This window comes from Colias philodice, chromosome 19, assembly GCF_061535455.1.
Source record: "Colias philodice isolate Cphi_HAF_F1 chromosome 19, ilColPhil1 Martin Lab GWU primary, whole genome shotgun sequence".
Classification (NCBI taxonomy): Eukaryota; Metazoa; Arthropoda; class Insecta; order Lepidoptera; family Pieridae; genus Colias; species Colias philodice.
The window spans coordinates 8,587,366-8,603,395 of record NC_143104.1 but is presented as its reverse complement, the minus strand read 5'-3'; positions in this window follow the sequence as shown (position 1 = coordinate 8,603,395).

The window sequence follows — 16,030 nt, the reverse complement described above, 5'->3', positions numbered from 1 at the left end:
AAAATTTTATTTTCATACGCAGCTGAAACCCGCAAAATAAAATCGTGCAATATTCGCCCTTAATGTTATTGAAATATTATGTAAAGTCCTTTAACACGGCCAACTATTCCAGAAAACGACGGTGTATGGTCAAAATAATGGGAACGCAGAGTCCACAATAATCATTTGAATAGGAATTGTACCGATTTCAGCGTACTTACGTAAACATACATTTTTGCGGCACACCTCGGAATTTTCTGTTCATGTAGGGTGACAATTCCATTTGAACATTGAGATAATATCAAATGAATATTTTCTTTATTAAATCCTAAAGATTTAATACTGAATAAAGTTACAGTACCTATTTTTTTTGTAAATTCGCAAAATCTTCAATTTGAACTGAATATTGTCAATTATTTATTTATAATGGTTCTGTCTAGACTGCAAATAAATTTAATTGTATTTTCTTTGAAGTACTTCTATTGACTCTTAGTTACATTAACATTTTATAGTTCTGCTTGTAGACATAATAGAATTCAATTCTTTCTATTCGGTTAGGATAATGGATTTAGACGTAAAAACATTGATTGAAACGTTATATTATTAACGTTCATATGTTTGAAATAGTGAGATCATATTATTATTATGTCCCTGTAGGCTGTACCACTTTCCTTTATATGCCTTATAAGTTTCAGAGCTGGTTTACATAAATAAAGTCTGAGCACTTATTAACAAAAACATATTTACTGAAAGCCTGTTGTTCTAAATTTAATAGACTAAAATGCTACGTAATATTATGAACATTTCAGTAATTAATAGATTCGTATCTTTTCAGTAGCAGTGAACAAATGCCGTTCACATCTAGTTTACTTTAAATATTCCTCATGGAAAGGTGTTCTGCTACAATTAGACTTTTTCCATATTATCTCCCTTGGTCAAAACAATTTTAGTCGTCACTGACATACTGCAAAGACTGTAACGCTCATACTTCCCTCAGAACATTTTGAGATGATAAGTATTCGGAAATCGCCTAAGCGCGAGTCACTCATGATTGATAAATACTTGAATAAATATAATGAGACGATATTGACACAAGTAGGTATAGGCTGTGGCATACCACAGCCTTACTAAGAAGTGCTAAGATGTTGTGTAACTCTAAAACCGGCTACTCACATACCTGCAGCAGGGGCAATGTTGGAATTGCAACTTAAATTGGCAAGCAGGGGCAATTTAGAGAACAGCTCATATTGTTCCTACCGCCGCGGCCGTGCAACCGAGATAGTTCCAAAATTGCCCCTGCGGCAGGTACCTACGTGAGTAGGCGGCTTAAGGTCACAGGGCTATAAGCGCTACCTACGGAACAACATCATACCCACAACGGTGATCAGCGCTTGCAAAGACAACTCCATATAAAACCGAAAATTTAGTCGTGAAGTAGCGACACCCTCAGAAAGATTTATGAATGGCGTTTACCATCAGGTGCTGTGAACGCTCTTTTACAGACATAAAAAATATTTACCTCCCAAATATTTCGTTTGAATTTTGTGTTCTGCCGTAAACAAAGTTTATATATCAATAGCGAGGCTAGCAGGTGCAAGTGATGAAACATGAATAGTGACGCACATAAAAAGATATTTTCTTTTGTTATTAAATCGTATGCTTTCTTATGAACAGCCTTATTCACGTTTATTGTCCAGTGACATCTGAAAGAAAGAAAAAAGTCTGATATCAAATTCTGCGGCTCATCTTTACATTTTTTGTAATTTTTTATAAGTGTTCTTGTAGTTTTTTATATTATTTGACTGTATTTACTGCATAATTAATTTGTTATGTATTTAAATTGATGAAGCTGCTGTTTTTTAAGATTTTAATTTAAGTAGTTGTGATCACGAAAAACAAGATTTATATTGGAAACTGATCAAACTGTATTTACATTATGCGGACAAGTCTAAATAATACTCATCAATTGTATACAAAATTCCTTGGCAAGGCTCTGGATTGGGAAATTTTTCACAATTGTACGTATATCGTAAACTAGCCTCAAATTATGTTCGTGCACTGAACTTGTTGGTGATGTACGAAGAAAATGTATCTGTTTCTTTATTTATTTTACCACAGAACCTATAAACGATAGAAAGTGTTTAAAATATTTTAATCAATTGCTCTATGGATTACAATTGGCAACATAATCTTTCCATAGTATCAAATGTGTGTATAAATTTATATTTAAACGTAAAAGTAAGTAACATTAGATATGTAGGTATGTACTGTTTTCATGCTACAACGCTCCAGTACATATTTATGAATCGTAGACTTTTGTCTGATAGACCACTTCACAGGCAATCGCCATAATATGCATGGTGAAAATTAACTTTTTTAACGTTCTTTATATTATAAAATAAGTGATGAATGTTAGCTTTACTTGCAATGGGTAATACATGTTACTTCATAACAAGTGCGTCCCAAATCATTAATAGTATTTCTAATAAATCTAAAACACAATAAACAGTAGACCAAAATAACATATCTACGTTTTATGCTTTCCGTAATTCTCTTGATTCCTGCGAAGGCAGTATTCATGAGGAGCAGGTAGCAGCAGTTTTAAACTAAGTAGTTCCTAGGCTGGCTCTTCTCCAAAATTGTAATAAACTGTGTTTCCACTTTACGGTTTGCGAATTGGGCTTTTGATGTTGGAGGGATATAATTATGTTTGTAAGCAAATTCAAGTGTTGAAGTAGTTATTACCTTCAAATAAATCTGGTAGAGATATATTATTGTCAATCCATACTATCCATACTAATATTATAAATGCGAAAGTAACTCTGTCTGTCTGTCTGTTACTCAATCACGCCTTAACTACTGAACCAATTTGCATGAAATTTGGTATAGAGATATTTTGATACCCGAGAAAGGACATAGGATAGGTTTTATCCCGGAAATCCTACGGGAACGGGTTTTTATTTGAAAACGCGGGCGAAGCCGCGGGCGGAAAGCTAGTAGATAATAATATGATAAAATATGTTGACGCTTCTAATTCTAATAAGAAGAAATATATAATTAATATCTATTTAAATACGGTAGGTAGTATGAACTTTTTATAAATTATGAGTAACTTATTGTTAAAATCTCAATTTCAAAAATCGATCCAGTGATTCTCCGTTTATAAATATGTAATTAATGCAACATTTAACAACAAAATTATATTATAAAATAAATACTAATAATAAAAAAATATTTACTCAAACGAGAACTTAAGTAAAATTTCACATACCACAAAAATAGAGTTATTACCAACATTATAATACCAACTATTTGATCCTGCCTTATCTACCAACATTCACTTACCCGTTTTGCATCCCACGTCAATCCCTTATCATCTGCAGGCTTAACTACATCGTTGATATTTTGTGCTAACGATACACTCTTTTATTTTGTTATTTAATCCTACTAATAGTGTAGCGAAATTTTTCGAGCATGGATATAGTATGTGTGTGAAAAAATCTCGTTATAAAACATTATCAACAGTAATACCTACACGTGAACAACAGAATAATACATGAGCTATACGAATACTTGATTATGCCAGCGGGTTTGTCTACGAGTAAAACCGCACGACACAGCTAGTATGTTATAATAATGAGTGAAATATGTTACTGGACTATAATTTGGTGGCTGTTTCGTTTCTGTAGTGCTTTTTATACTAAGTGATTTGCCTCGTCGAATGAACTTCGGGATAGTCCCAACAGCACCTCTTATAGCAGTGGGAGAGTGAATGACACACATACAGCAGAAAACATGATGGATTCTTTTTGCAACTTTTGGACATGTGCGTATAATAGTATTTATGCTCTACCATAAATAAGCCTCGACTTTTTAAGTATTGCCTATAACTTTATATGAATACTAACATAAATATTAAATTAAATGAAAAAAATGTGTGCGTGTACTAGTGTACACACGTAAGAAGTGAAACTTCTTTATGACCTTATTTTTCAAAAAATAATTTACTATATGCAATTTTACAGAAATACGACGAATCAAGATGGCGCGTAACGGAAAAATGTCACGGGTAACGATAAAATGTTACGCTAAATTTTTTTCCAACCCCGATAAAGAAATTTCACTTCAAAAACATACGACGAAACATAACATATTTTAAATAGATCTCTGTCTGAAATAAATAAATTATTATTTTATTAATAACAAACTGCTTTCCGTCGCTTCCGTGTTTGACTGCACGATGTATCTCTAAGCTTCCATGTACCAATATCCGCTGTGCGGATTTGGATAAATTCAGATATATTTTTCAATTTATCTGCATATCCACATCACTGCTTTTCACAGACGAACTATGTCTTTGCAATTGGAACAAATATTGATATATAAGTACTTTTTTACTTTGAGAGATACATAGCAATCACAATTGTAAGTTAAACGATAAAACATTTAACTTAAACTCGTGTTGAATGATGCTTTTGATAAAAAGGTAGATATTATATCCATACTAATATTATAAATGCGAAAGTAACTCTGTCTGTCTGTCTGTTACTCAATCACGCCTAAACTACTGAACCAATTTGCATGAAATTTGGTATGGAGATATTTTGATACCCGAGAAAGGACATAGGCTACCTTTCATTGCGAAATATGTACCACGGGCGAAGCCGGGGCGGACCACTAGTTACCTATAATTAAGAGAGTTACGTAGATAACGCTTTGAAATTTATATGATAAAAGGGCTAAATAATTTTACTTCAATTTCATGTTCTTCGCTCAAACTTATATTATCCCAAAGGATTTTATAACACGTAATACATTGTAGGCTGTAGCGCGTTAATTGTTACCTCAGATTCTCTGTAATTGTACAATTTATTCAACAGTTTATCCATAGAGTTTAACAAGCCAACACGCTGTGTCATCGTTTTTGGGTTCGATTTAAAGCGATAAATTTGTTTAAGATTTAATTATTCAGTCTCGTTAACTTGAATTTTAATTAAAAATTTAATGTTTAATGGATGTATGGTGCGAATTTATTTCTTTGAATATAGCTGTATACAGCTGAACCTATTCTCTAGATATAGCTAGAGAATAGGTTCAGGCTATGTATTCTTATATTTTGACTAAATATTATAGATATCTATTTTGAGAGACAGGAATTTTGATTGAAAACGGATTCTTCGCGAGAGCTATAGTAGCTCCCACGCTACGAATAGAACATAGACACATTCATGTTTAAAATTAAAACATAATATTTCATATTATGAGATATGTGACGAAAAGGGTAATAAAGCTGTTGTGTTTATAAAAAATATAGTTTCCTTTAGTTTTATAAGTCTTCTATAATATCTTAACTTTAGCATGTTTAATATGTAAACGTTACTTGAAATATAAATTATAATACATTCAAAATAAACATATAGACTACAAGCCCACATATGAAAAAATATGGGTCAAATGAACCACCACGGGACATATCTAGTACGAAAGAAGAGCAAAAAATAATAAGATTCATCACTATGCCGTCACTTGTAAGCTGTCCAACTGAGTGCAGATGAGAATTGAAAAGTACAGGTAGACTCGGTAAATTTTGGTCATATATTTTTGTACGGCATTCTTAACCATCGATACATCCATTAAAAATAATAAGAAACCGCTCAGTGCCGTACAAAAATGTTGGTCCACCAAGTCGGAATTTTAATTTAATTTCCGAGAGTTACCGGGGGTAAATTTGGTCATTTGACCATGTACGGCATCTGTGTCATACTATTGCTATACTGCTTTTAATCCATTATTCCGCAACGCCGTACAAAAATCATGGGGACAAGGGGAAAAAATCGAGAGTTGTAATCCCCTCTCTTTCCCCACTCCAGGGGGTCATTTGACACAACACGAAATAAATTTATTTTTAAAGTATTTTATGCATAGATAATATTTTTTCATGTGCCGTACATTTTCGTTGGTTCAAAGGGGAAAAATCTGAAAAAGAAAAAATCCATATAACGAAATGTTTGCTTTATATTTTGATAATAAAATATAAATATACATTAATATTAAGAAGCACGAGGTGGTAAATTATCACCTTGGAAAGTCGGAGTCAAGTGGAATGGACTCCGTTAAATTGATGAACTAATAAAAAAGCTATGAACGAAAAGATGTGAATTATATGCAATCAGCCCATGAATACAGGTAAAGTCACAAGCAAATGCTAGTATTATATACATATTCAAAATGTACAAGTTAGGCGCTTTCAAATGATACCAAACACGGCATATTTATCTTAACTTTATTTTTTTACTCTGTATGTTTTGTCCGCTAGAGGGCGCCACATTAGATTTTGTGAAACCCCATATAGCCTTTAGCTAGCTGGTCGCTGGTTATCCAGTGAACAATTCAGATGCTTCTAATGATATGTTATTTGTCGAATTCTGATAAGTAGTTTAGAAGTTACGAGGGAATAGATGAACATAACATACATACATGACCTGTCAAAACCATAACCCTCCTTTTGCTTTGCCGTAGTTGGGTAAAAATATGTTAATGCCGTACTGTATCAAATGGCCATAAAGCACCCTTAAAATTGTAGCTTTCGTCGCTTTCATCAGCCTAAAAGATGTGGTCTGCACAAAAATGTACGGCATCGTTTTTTCCTAATTTATCTATGTTAATACTATTTAAAACAACGAATAAAGTGTAGAAAACTATTATATTTCATTAATCTACGATGTTTAAACTTTAACAAAATTTCTGGTTTTGCATTTCTCTATAACTTTTTTTAGAACGGTTTCTTTTGAACGGCAATACTATACAACAATTGAATTTTACAATATCATGTTAAAAAAAAAGTTCCCGTACAGGGTCAAATGACCTTACAGCTCTTTATATCAAGAATTCGATGAAATTAAGATGATTATTGGTATACATTTAAAAGAACAATTATTTTTTGACGGCATTGCTTTTAATAGTACTTTTGAGTGCTAGATAATGTTTTGGAACCGAAGCCGTACTTAGTCAAATGACCCCCTGGAGTGGGGAAAGAGAGGGGATTGCAACTCTCGATTTTTTCCCCTTGTCCCCATGATTTTTGTACGGCGTTGCGGAATAATGGATTAAAAGCAGTATAGCAATAGTATGACACAGATGCCGTACATGGTCAAATGACCAAATTTACCCCCGGTAACTCTCGGAAATGAAATTAAAATTCCGACTTGGTGGACCAACATTTTTGTACGGCACTGAGCGGTTTCTCATTATTTTTAATGGATCTATCGATGGTTAAGAATGCCGTACAAAAATATATGACCAAAATTTACCGAGTCTACCTGTACTTTTCAATTCTCATCTGCACTCAGTTGGACAGCTTACAAGTGACGGCATAGTGATGAATCTCATTATTTTTTGCTCTTCTTTCGTTCTAGATATGACCCCTGGTGGTTCATTTGACCCATATTTTTTTCATATGCGGGCTTGTAGTCTAATAATAAACGAAACAAGTTTTAATTATAAAGATAACATAGAAAAATCAGCACATAAATTAAATTATCATAAGCATCACTTTGACACCGAACACAATACATCATTTCAAAATGGCGGTCGCGACACCGTTCCAATTTTCTCGAATTTTAAATTTCGAATATTAAAATTAAGCAGACATTCGGAGCGGCCGCAAAGAGTAATAAAATTTAATAATAGTATTAAACTAGTTCATTCGGCATAGTTTTATGTTGCGGTCTGTTGGTGGACCGAATTTAATTAACCGCTGTGCAGTTGCTCGCCTCTCGCTCCGTCTGTCCGTTGGGATGTGGCGTGGTACAAGTCACAGGATCTCGTCTGAAACAATAACACAATATAATATAATTTTCAATAAAAAATTGATTAAATAAATACATACTATGTTTAGGACCCTTGCTGTATCACATCGGATACAAGCACATTACCACCCACCATAATATATACACCAAAGTTTAAATTTAATAGAATGACGTTGAATCTTTTTTGGAAATATTTGCTATTTTTGATATTAACCGATCAAAATCTAATCTCGTGCTTGCATAATCGTTAGATAATTTGATGAAATAGTTTAAGATATTACAAGTATATACTTCGCAACGCAATATGCTAGTGCGCACAATAGTAAAAACAATGTAGGTACTCTAAAATAAAGAATATATCCTTCTATAATATTATAAATGCGAAAGTTTGTGAGGATGTGTGTGTGTGTGTGTGTGTTTGTTACTCTTTCACGCAAATACTACTAAACCGATTACAATGAAATGAAATGAAATTTAGCATACATAAAGAGGATAACTTGGATTAACACATAGGATAGGTTTTATCCCGGAAATCCCACGGGAACAGGAACTATGCGGGTTTTCCTTTGAAATCGCGGGCGATGCCGCGGGTGGAAATCTAGTACAAACATAAATATGTAAAGTCGACATATTTTATCGAGATTGAAATTATCGGGAATTCCTTAAAATTAACCTGACTATTGTCTAAGCAGTATTCATTTTTATTTTCCTAGCAGAAATATTCAAATTATGTTTCACACTGTTTGAAACATCTCTTTTTTCATTAAAAAAGAGATAGTTTCAAACAGAGTGAAACACATTATTTTTCATACATTTTTCATCCAATCTCCTCTAACTTATACCACACTACATCCAAACAGTTCGCTACTACTCACTCACCCTACATAACTTATAACCCCACAGAGCTGTAACTTGGATTGTGGGTCACTACAGCGTCTTAAGGATAAATATTATGGAACCAGATTCAATTATTTATCGTTAATTTTATTAAAGCTGTTGTAAGATTTGAATCACGCGTGTACTTTTAAGATTCATACTGTCTTGTAGAACTACACTTATGGACACGTATTTTTGGAAAAAATAATTGTCATACTTTTTTGCTAAAACTATTGAGAAGTTTTGAGTTGATTTTTACATATACATAATATATACAATAGATTATACATTATAGATGATTCTTAAAATATGAGCATTACTCTAGTTTATATTTTGTGAGGAAAATTGTGTGTAAACATATTTGGCAATATCTGTTATACAAATTCAAAGAAGAGCAGAAGCAATATATATAATCTTGACCATACAATGAATCGATCAGTGAAACAGATATGTGACCTATCTTACCCAATAAGGAGACACAAGACATAGACCATTCAAGTTCCCAATAACCATAGGACAGGCTAGTCCTGTTATTTAGACTGAGCGATGATTGCTGTTCACTATCCTTCAATACATTATAGGAGTATATGCAATCTAGTACAGATTTAGACTAAACTGAGTTAGCATATGCGAAACTAATTGACGACTTGATTGACGCTTTGCCTAATTTGGCCCAGTTGATAACTAAATATTTATTTATTCATGGTCAAAGTTTAAGGTATCCAATTCGGTTTATGTCCAAATGGAAATCAACCAAACTAAACCAAAAATTATGTGGTGTCCCGAATCCTGTTGCGCAATTTAAATTTATTCGACATTATGTTACCAGATTAATTGTAAGATTTGTTCCGTCTTGGTTTTAAACGTATGGCACTTGATTGAAGTCTGGTTGAGTAAATAACAATTTGATTTGCGTGATATATTGGACATGTTAAGTATCCTTATCGTATAATACAGTACAATTTGTTATTTTATTGAACAGTTTTATAATCCATACTAATATTATAAATGCGAAAGTAACTCTGTCTGTCTGTCTGTTACTCAATCACGCCTAAACTACTGAACCAATTTTCATGAAATTTGGTATGGAGATATTTTGATACCCGAGAAAGGACATAGGCTACATTTTATCCCGGGAAAATGACGCAATCCCGGAAATCCCACGGGAACGGGAACTATACAGATATTTCTTTGTTTGCGCGGGCGAAGCCGCGGGCGGAAACCTAGTATAATATTAAATCCCAATTTACTTAGTACGAAACCGTGTGTCCGCTTGGGCATAAACTCGTATATCTAATATCTGTATTTAGGCTTGCCAAAAGAGAAATTCCAATAGCATGAAATAGTTGTAAATTTTCAAACGATTTCCAGTAATCAATGATTTCGGAATAAACGCCACGAATTTAACGTTCATTAATTCGATTTACTTTATTCAAACATAATTTACTGCGCCGTTAGATCAAATGTAACAATAGTTAATAGTGTCCATTGTTTGTATGGATAAACAATTTGTTTTGAAATCTGTAGCAACGGCATTAATAGTTTTATTGAGCCAAATGAAGTATCCGTTTGTAATATCTAAGACCAGAATTATACCGGTATATAATTATTTACTAGCAAACAACTAAACCGCCTTCAAATAATGATAGATAGATGAACTGGACAAAATTAAATGGGATCTACCGAAAACCACTAAAATAAAGTATTATCAAGATCGGTTCTCAAAGTCGAAAGTTCAGAGGTTACAGATAAATAAAATATTGTCGAATTGTTCTTTTTTAAGTCGGTTGAAAATTGAAAGAGGAGACAGGTAAAACTGTGATAGGTAGCGAATATTCTGTCAGTATCAAATGCATTATTTCTGTCAAAGACGTCTGTGGCTTGACAACTCCTACCTACTGTTGCGCACAGAACACTATTACTCCTAGCGGAGCTGTTGCGTATTTCGTTGTATAGGTACAGAAGTTATAAATATTTCGTTTTAACATTATTATGTTTACATTCTTTATCTCTATTAGTTGTTCTTACTATCTTACTGAAACGACCCTCTGATAGTGTTAACTATAACGGCCAAATATCTCCGATTACTGTTCTATAATATTCTTTACTTGGACATTTCATTACCACGCGAAACTGCGAAAGCAAATACCTCATAGGTTGAGACATTTACAGAAACACTACTAACAATTATTCATAAACATACTCAAAAAATTTATTGTTCCAGATCAAAATATATTTTAAAGCCGTGGATAACTCCCGGTCTTTTACGTTGCATACGCCATAGAGATCGTCTTCACATTAAAGTTAAACGAAACCCTCTCGATGCAGTATTACTCCATGTATACCACCGTTATCGTAACTTTACTAATAATCTGTTGAAAAAACTGAAACGCGAGTATGAAGCCAATATCCTAAAATCTAGTGTAGGAAACCCCAAAAAGCTCTGGAATGTAGTTAAAAATATTTGTTACATAGATAACCACAAAAATAAGCCTTTAGATCTCTTAAATATCAATAAAAATGGAACTACAGAATCTCTTAATATATGTAACGAACATTTTACCCCTGTCGGTGAATCATATGCTACTAATATTTTAAATAAATTACAAATTACTCAAGACAAGTTAGCTTCAAGTATTAAATCGAACAATATCCCAGCAAAATCGTTCTTTTTGAGTCCAACGGATACATCCGAAGTTGAAAACCTTATTTTACAATTACGGAATGAAAAATCACCTGGCATTGATGGCCTTAATAATTCACTAATTAAACAGATTCGGGAAGAAATTTTATATCCTTTAACGTCAATATATAATCGAAGCCTATCACTCGGTATTTTCCCTAATAGCTGGAAGGTTGCTGCAGTTTGCCCGATTTATAAAACAGGAGTTCGTGACAATCCCAATAATTATAGGCCGATATCACTTTTAGGTGTTTTTTCGAAAATCCTTGAGAAAATTGTTAACTCCCGACTTACCAAGTTTCTAGAGTCCAATAATCTTCTATCATCTCGTCAGTTCGGTTTCAGATGTCAAAAAAGTACGTCAGATGCTGTAAGCCTATTGACATCTATAATATCTTCACATTTGGACAAAAAGAACGCATGTCTCAGTGTTTTTCTCGACCTTGCTAAGGCCTTCGACACTGTTTCTATCCCGCTGCTGCTTAGAAAACTTGATAATAAAGGTGTCAGGGGACATGCACTGCTATGGTTCGAAAGTTATCTCAGAGGGAGACTTCAATGTGTGAAGATTGGAGAGAGTGTTAGTGCCACGAAAGAAGTTAATTACGGTGTTCCCCAAGGCAGTATCCTGGGTCCCACTCTCTTCATTCTTTACATGGATGATATTCACAACCTCCCACTTAGCGGTGCTGATATTCTTTGTTATGCGGATGACACTGCTATCACTTTTCACGGTGGCAGCTGGGATGAGGCAGTGTTAGCTGCAAGGCAGGGAATGATACAGGTAAACTCTTGGCTCGAACGTAACTTATTGACCCTGAATCTAGACAAGACGAATTTTGTCTGCTTTCATAAGACTTCTGCGTCCGCCCCCGCACTGATCGAATTAATAAATGTATCTCCTGACGAATGTGCACCTCAATACATTGAAAGAGTTGAAGTTGTCAAGTACTTAGGTGTTTTGGTGGATCAAAATCTAAGTTTTAAGAATCATATAAATCTTCTGTCTGATCGCGTGCGTAAAATCATTTTCATTATGAAGCAACTCCGCCGATCTGCCGATTTCAAATTGCTCAAAACTATATATTTCGCGTTATGCCAATCACTAATTACTTACTGCATTGGTTCGTGGGGAGGCGCCGTTAAGACAAACCTAATTCGTATTGAGAGGGCTCAACGAGCGGTACTTAAGACTATGTTACAAAAACCTTTTACATACCCTACTTTTGACCTTTATAAAGACGCTAGTGTTCTTACAGTTCGCCAACTTTTTATCCTTGAAAAATTTATATCGACGCACAAATGGGTCATTACCTCTCCCAATTACAAGAATTATGTGAGAAAGCGTATTTACAAAATACCAAATGTTCGTGTAAATACTTCTTTTGCTAAGCGTTTCAATCCATTTGTTGGTATATTTATTTATAATAAAATTAGCTCCAATTGTAATATTAAAAACTGTACTTCTAGAAAAGCAAAGATCATCGTAACTAATTACCTTAATTCTCTGAACTACGTATCAACAGAAAATCTTCTTGCATCATTATTTTAATTTTAATTTGAGTATAATCGGCACCTATATTATTTCATATATTTTATTATATTTATTGTTATATAAACATTATCTATATATATATGTATATATAAATATATTTATTTATTTTATAAAATATTATGTTAATTGTATTATTTAGTATCTTCAGTATTTATTTTCCTGTAGCTTATAAGTGATAAAATGCCTTTGTACGTGTAAGATATAAGCGTTGATCATACCGAGGACATCTAATTTTGTTTTTTTGGTAAAACGTCTCAGTGCCCACGATACAGGCTTGCCTAGTGTGGGTACTATAGGTAATCCATTTTTAATAAACCTAGATTAAGCCAATATGTGTAAAGTGTGCAACGTCAATCAAAGTGTATCTGTGTAAAAACATATGGTTTTTAAATAAATATATTTTTCATATATTTCATTTTCATAACTTCCATTAGCCACTTCACTCTTTCAATTTTTTAGCTACAAAAACTATTTTATCTCCAGAATGCACAGTTGTGCATTCGCATTCCTTCTGATTGGTTGTGTTTGTACTAGCTTTGTCTTATCTTCGTACGTACTTCTTTGCACGGCTCGACCCGCGGCCGGGTCGAGTCAGCGCACTATGGAAAACGAACCGTATGACTTAGACAATACGGGCGAAGCTGGTGGAGTTGATATTGCGGAGATTAATGGAAGCGGATCGGAGGAACGTATTATTGAAAGCGGTGATGTATTAGATATGGGAACGGAGGATGTGAATAGGAAGAGGTCGAGGATACGGGAGGAGAATTCGTCGGAGGAGGATTGGAATATTGTTTCTAGAAAGCGTAAAGTTGTACGTGCAGGCAGCATAAACGAGTTGGAGGAAAAAATTGAAGTAATTGTCACAAGCAGTTCTGTGTTACCTAAACAGTTCACATTAGCTCGCTTATTCAGCGAAAATAAGATTGGCGGTATATGTCGTATTAAATATTTATTACAATATAAAATGAGCATTACATTCGAGGAGGAGAGATTTGCAAAGCGTTTTGTCGAGTGCAAGGCTTTTGAAGATTTGGGATGGAAATGTCAAAGGTCATCTGAGGTGGGGATGTCATATGGAGTGATTAAAAATATTGAATTGGATGTTTCTGAGGAGGAATTATTGCGTAATATATCAAGCAACATCGAATTAATTTCTGCAAAGAGATTAAATCAGAGAAATTTTAATGACAAGGGTGTGAGTTCTTGGGAGAAGTGCGAAGCTATCCGACTGTGTTTTAAAGGGTCAGCTCTTCCCAGTCATGTATCCATTTATGGCTTACGTATCAATGTGGATCCTTATGTTTTTTCTGTCACACAGTGCTCTCGATGTTGGAAGTTTGGCCATAGGCGTTTGGTGTGCCCTTTTAAGAAAGTTGTTTGCCCTAAGTGTGCTAAAAACCATGAAAACTGTACAGTTACATCATTCTGTTGTGTGAACTGTTCTGGTAACCACATGGCACTACAAAAAAATTGTCCGGTGTTTAAAAAAGAAAGAAGATTACGCGAGATAATGTCAGAATTTAACTGTACCTATAAAAAAGCGCTTACTATTTACGTGCCTCCTAGCCCATTACCTGTAGAACTACCCGAACCTACCCCCCCTATTTTACCTGACACTATGGAGAATCAAGATGTTGTGGGTGAAAAAAATGAACATCTAATGTCTCATCTGTTTGCTACCCCCCAGCCAGCTGCATCGAGAAATATTGGTATCCGCCGGAAGCAAAGGAGACAGAAAAATGCCATGTCTGGACGGGATACGCCATTTCCCTCGATGGAGGATATATCTTCAGCACAAATGGATATCCAAGACCACACACCTCAAAGACAACAACAGCCACAGCCTTCGAGACTAAGTGAGGAAGGTAGAAGGGAACTGGTGGAAGGATTAAGTTTCTTTCGCCTCTTGGCCAAGTTGTGTAATGTCGCATTTAGTAAACAATCACTTGACGAGAAAATTCATCAGATAGTTACAATGTGCACGCAGTGGATTATATCTAAGGTAGTGAGTAGTTTTTCAATTGAAGATTTATTTGAGTCATTAAAAAATAATGGATGATGACGATCGAGTTAGCATTATTAATATTATACAATGGAATTGCCAAAGTTTACGCCCTAAGCTCATTAGTTTGGAATCTTTACTTAATCATGAAAAAATTCATATTGCTGTGTTAAGCGAGACATGGCTTATGCGTGAGTCTGATTTGAGAATAACAGATTATAACATTTTTCGCTCCGATAGAATAGATGGTTATGGTGGAGTAGCTATTCTCACGCATAAGTCTGTTAAGTGTATCTATAGTAGTCATCAAAGTTCGAATGTTGGTATTGAATTGTTGCATATTAAAATTCTTAATTGTCGGCATATTGAGCATATTTTGAGTGTTTATTGCCCATCTACTGTCCCGACTTCTCAAAATGATTGGGATTATGTGTTTTCTGGTTTCGGTGGTAAAACTTTAATTCTGGGTGATTTTAATGCACACCATGTTGGTTGGTCTTATAAATCTGATCAAAGAGGGGCACAGGTTCTGAACGCATCGATAGATAATAATTTTATTTACCTAAACAATGGAAACTTCACAAGATTGCGGCTCGTTGATGGTGTTCTACAGCAATCCACTCCTGATATATCTTTTGTCTCTACAGATTTGGCAACTTTGTTTTCTTGGAAAGTCACTAACGAGTCATTGGGAAGTGACCATTTAATTATAAAGCTGTCATCGTCCACATATGATAGACGATCGTTTATTAAACGTAGGAATTTCAATAATTGTGATTGGGATGCCTATACTTTATTTTTAGAACAATCATTTAATAACTTTAATGTTCCCTCAAATTTACAAGACTTTTATGATTTATTTGAACATACTTTGGTATCTGCTGCTGATAGACTAATTCCGTATAAGAAAATACCCCAATTCTTTTGTGATAAATTTAAACCTAAACCCTACTGGAATGCAGAAGTTTCAAAGGCGGTTGCTGAACGTCGTTTAGCTCTGTCAATTTTTAGAAGCTGTCCTTCTCCTGCAAATCTAGACGTACTCAAAGAAAAGATTTCTAATGCTCAAAAAATTATTCGGATCGCAAAGAATAAATCTTGGCAGCGCTTTTGTACTTCTATTG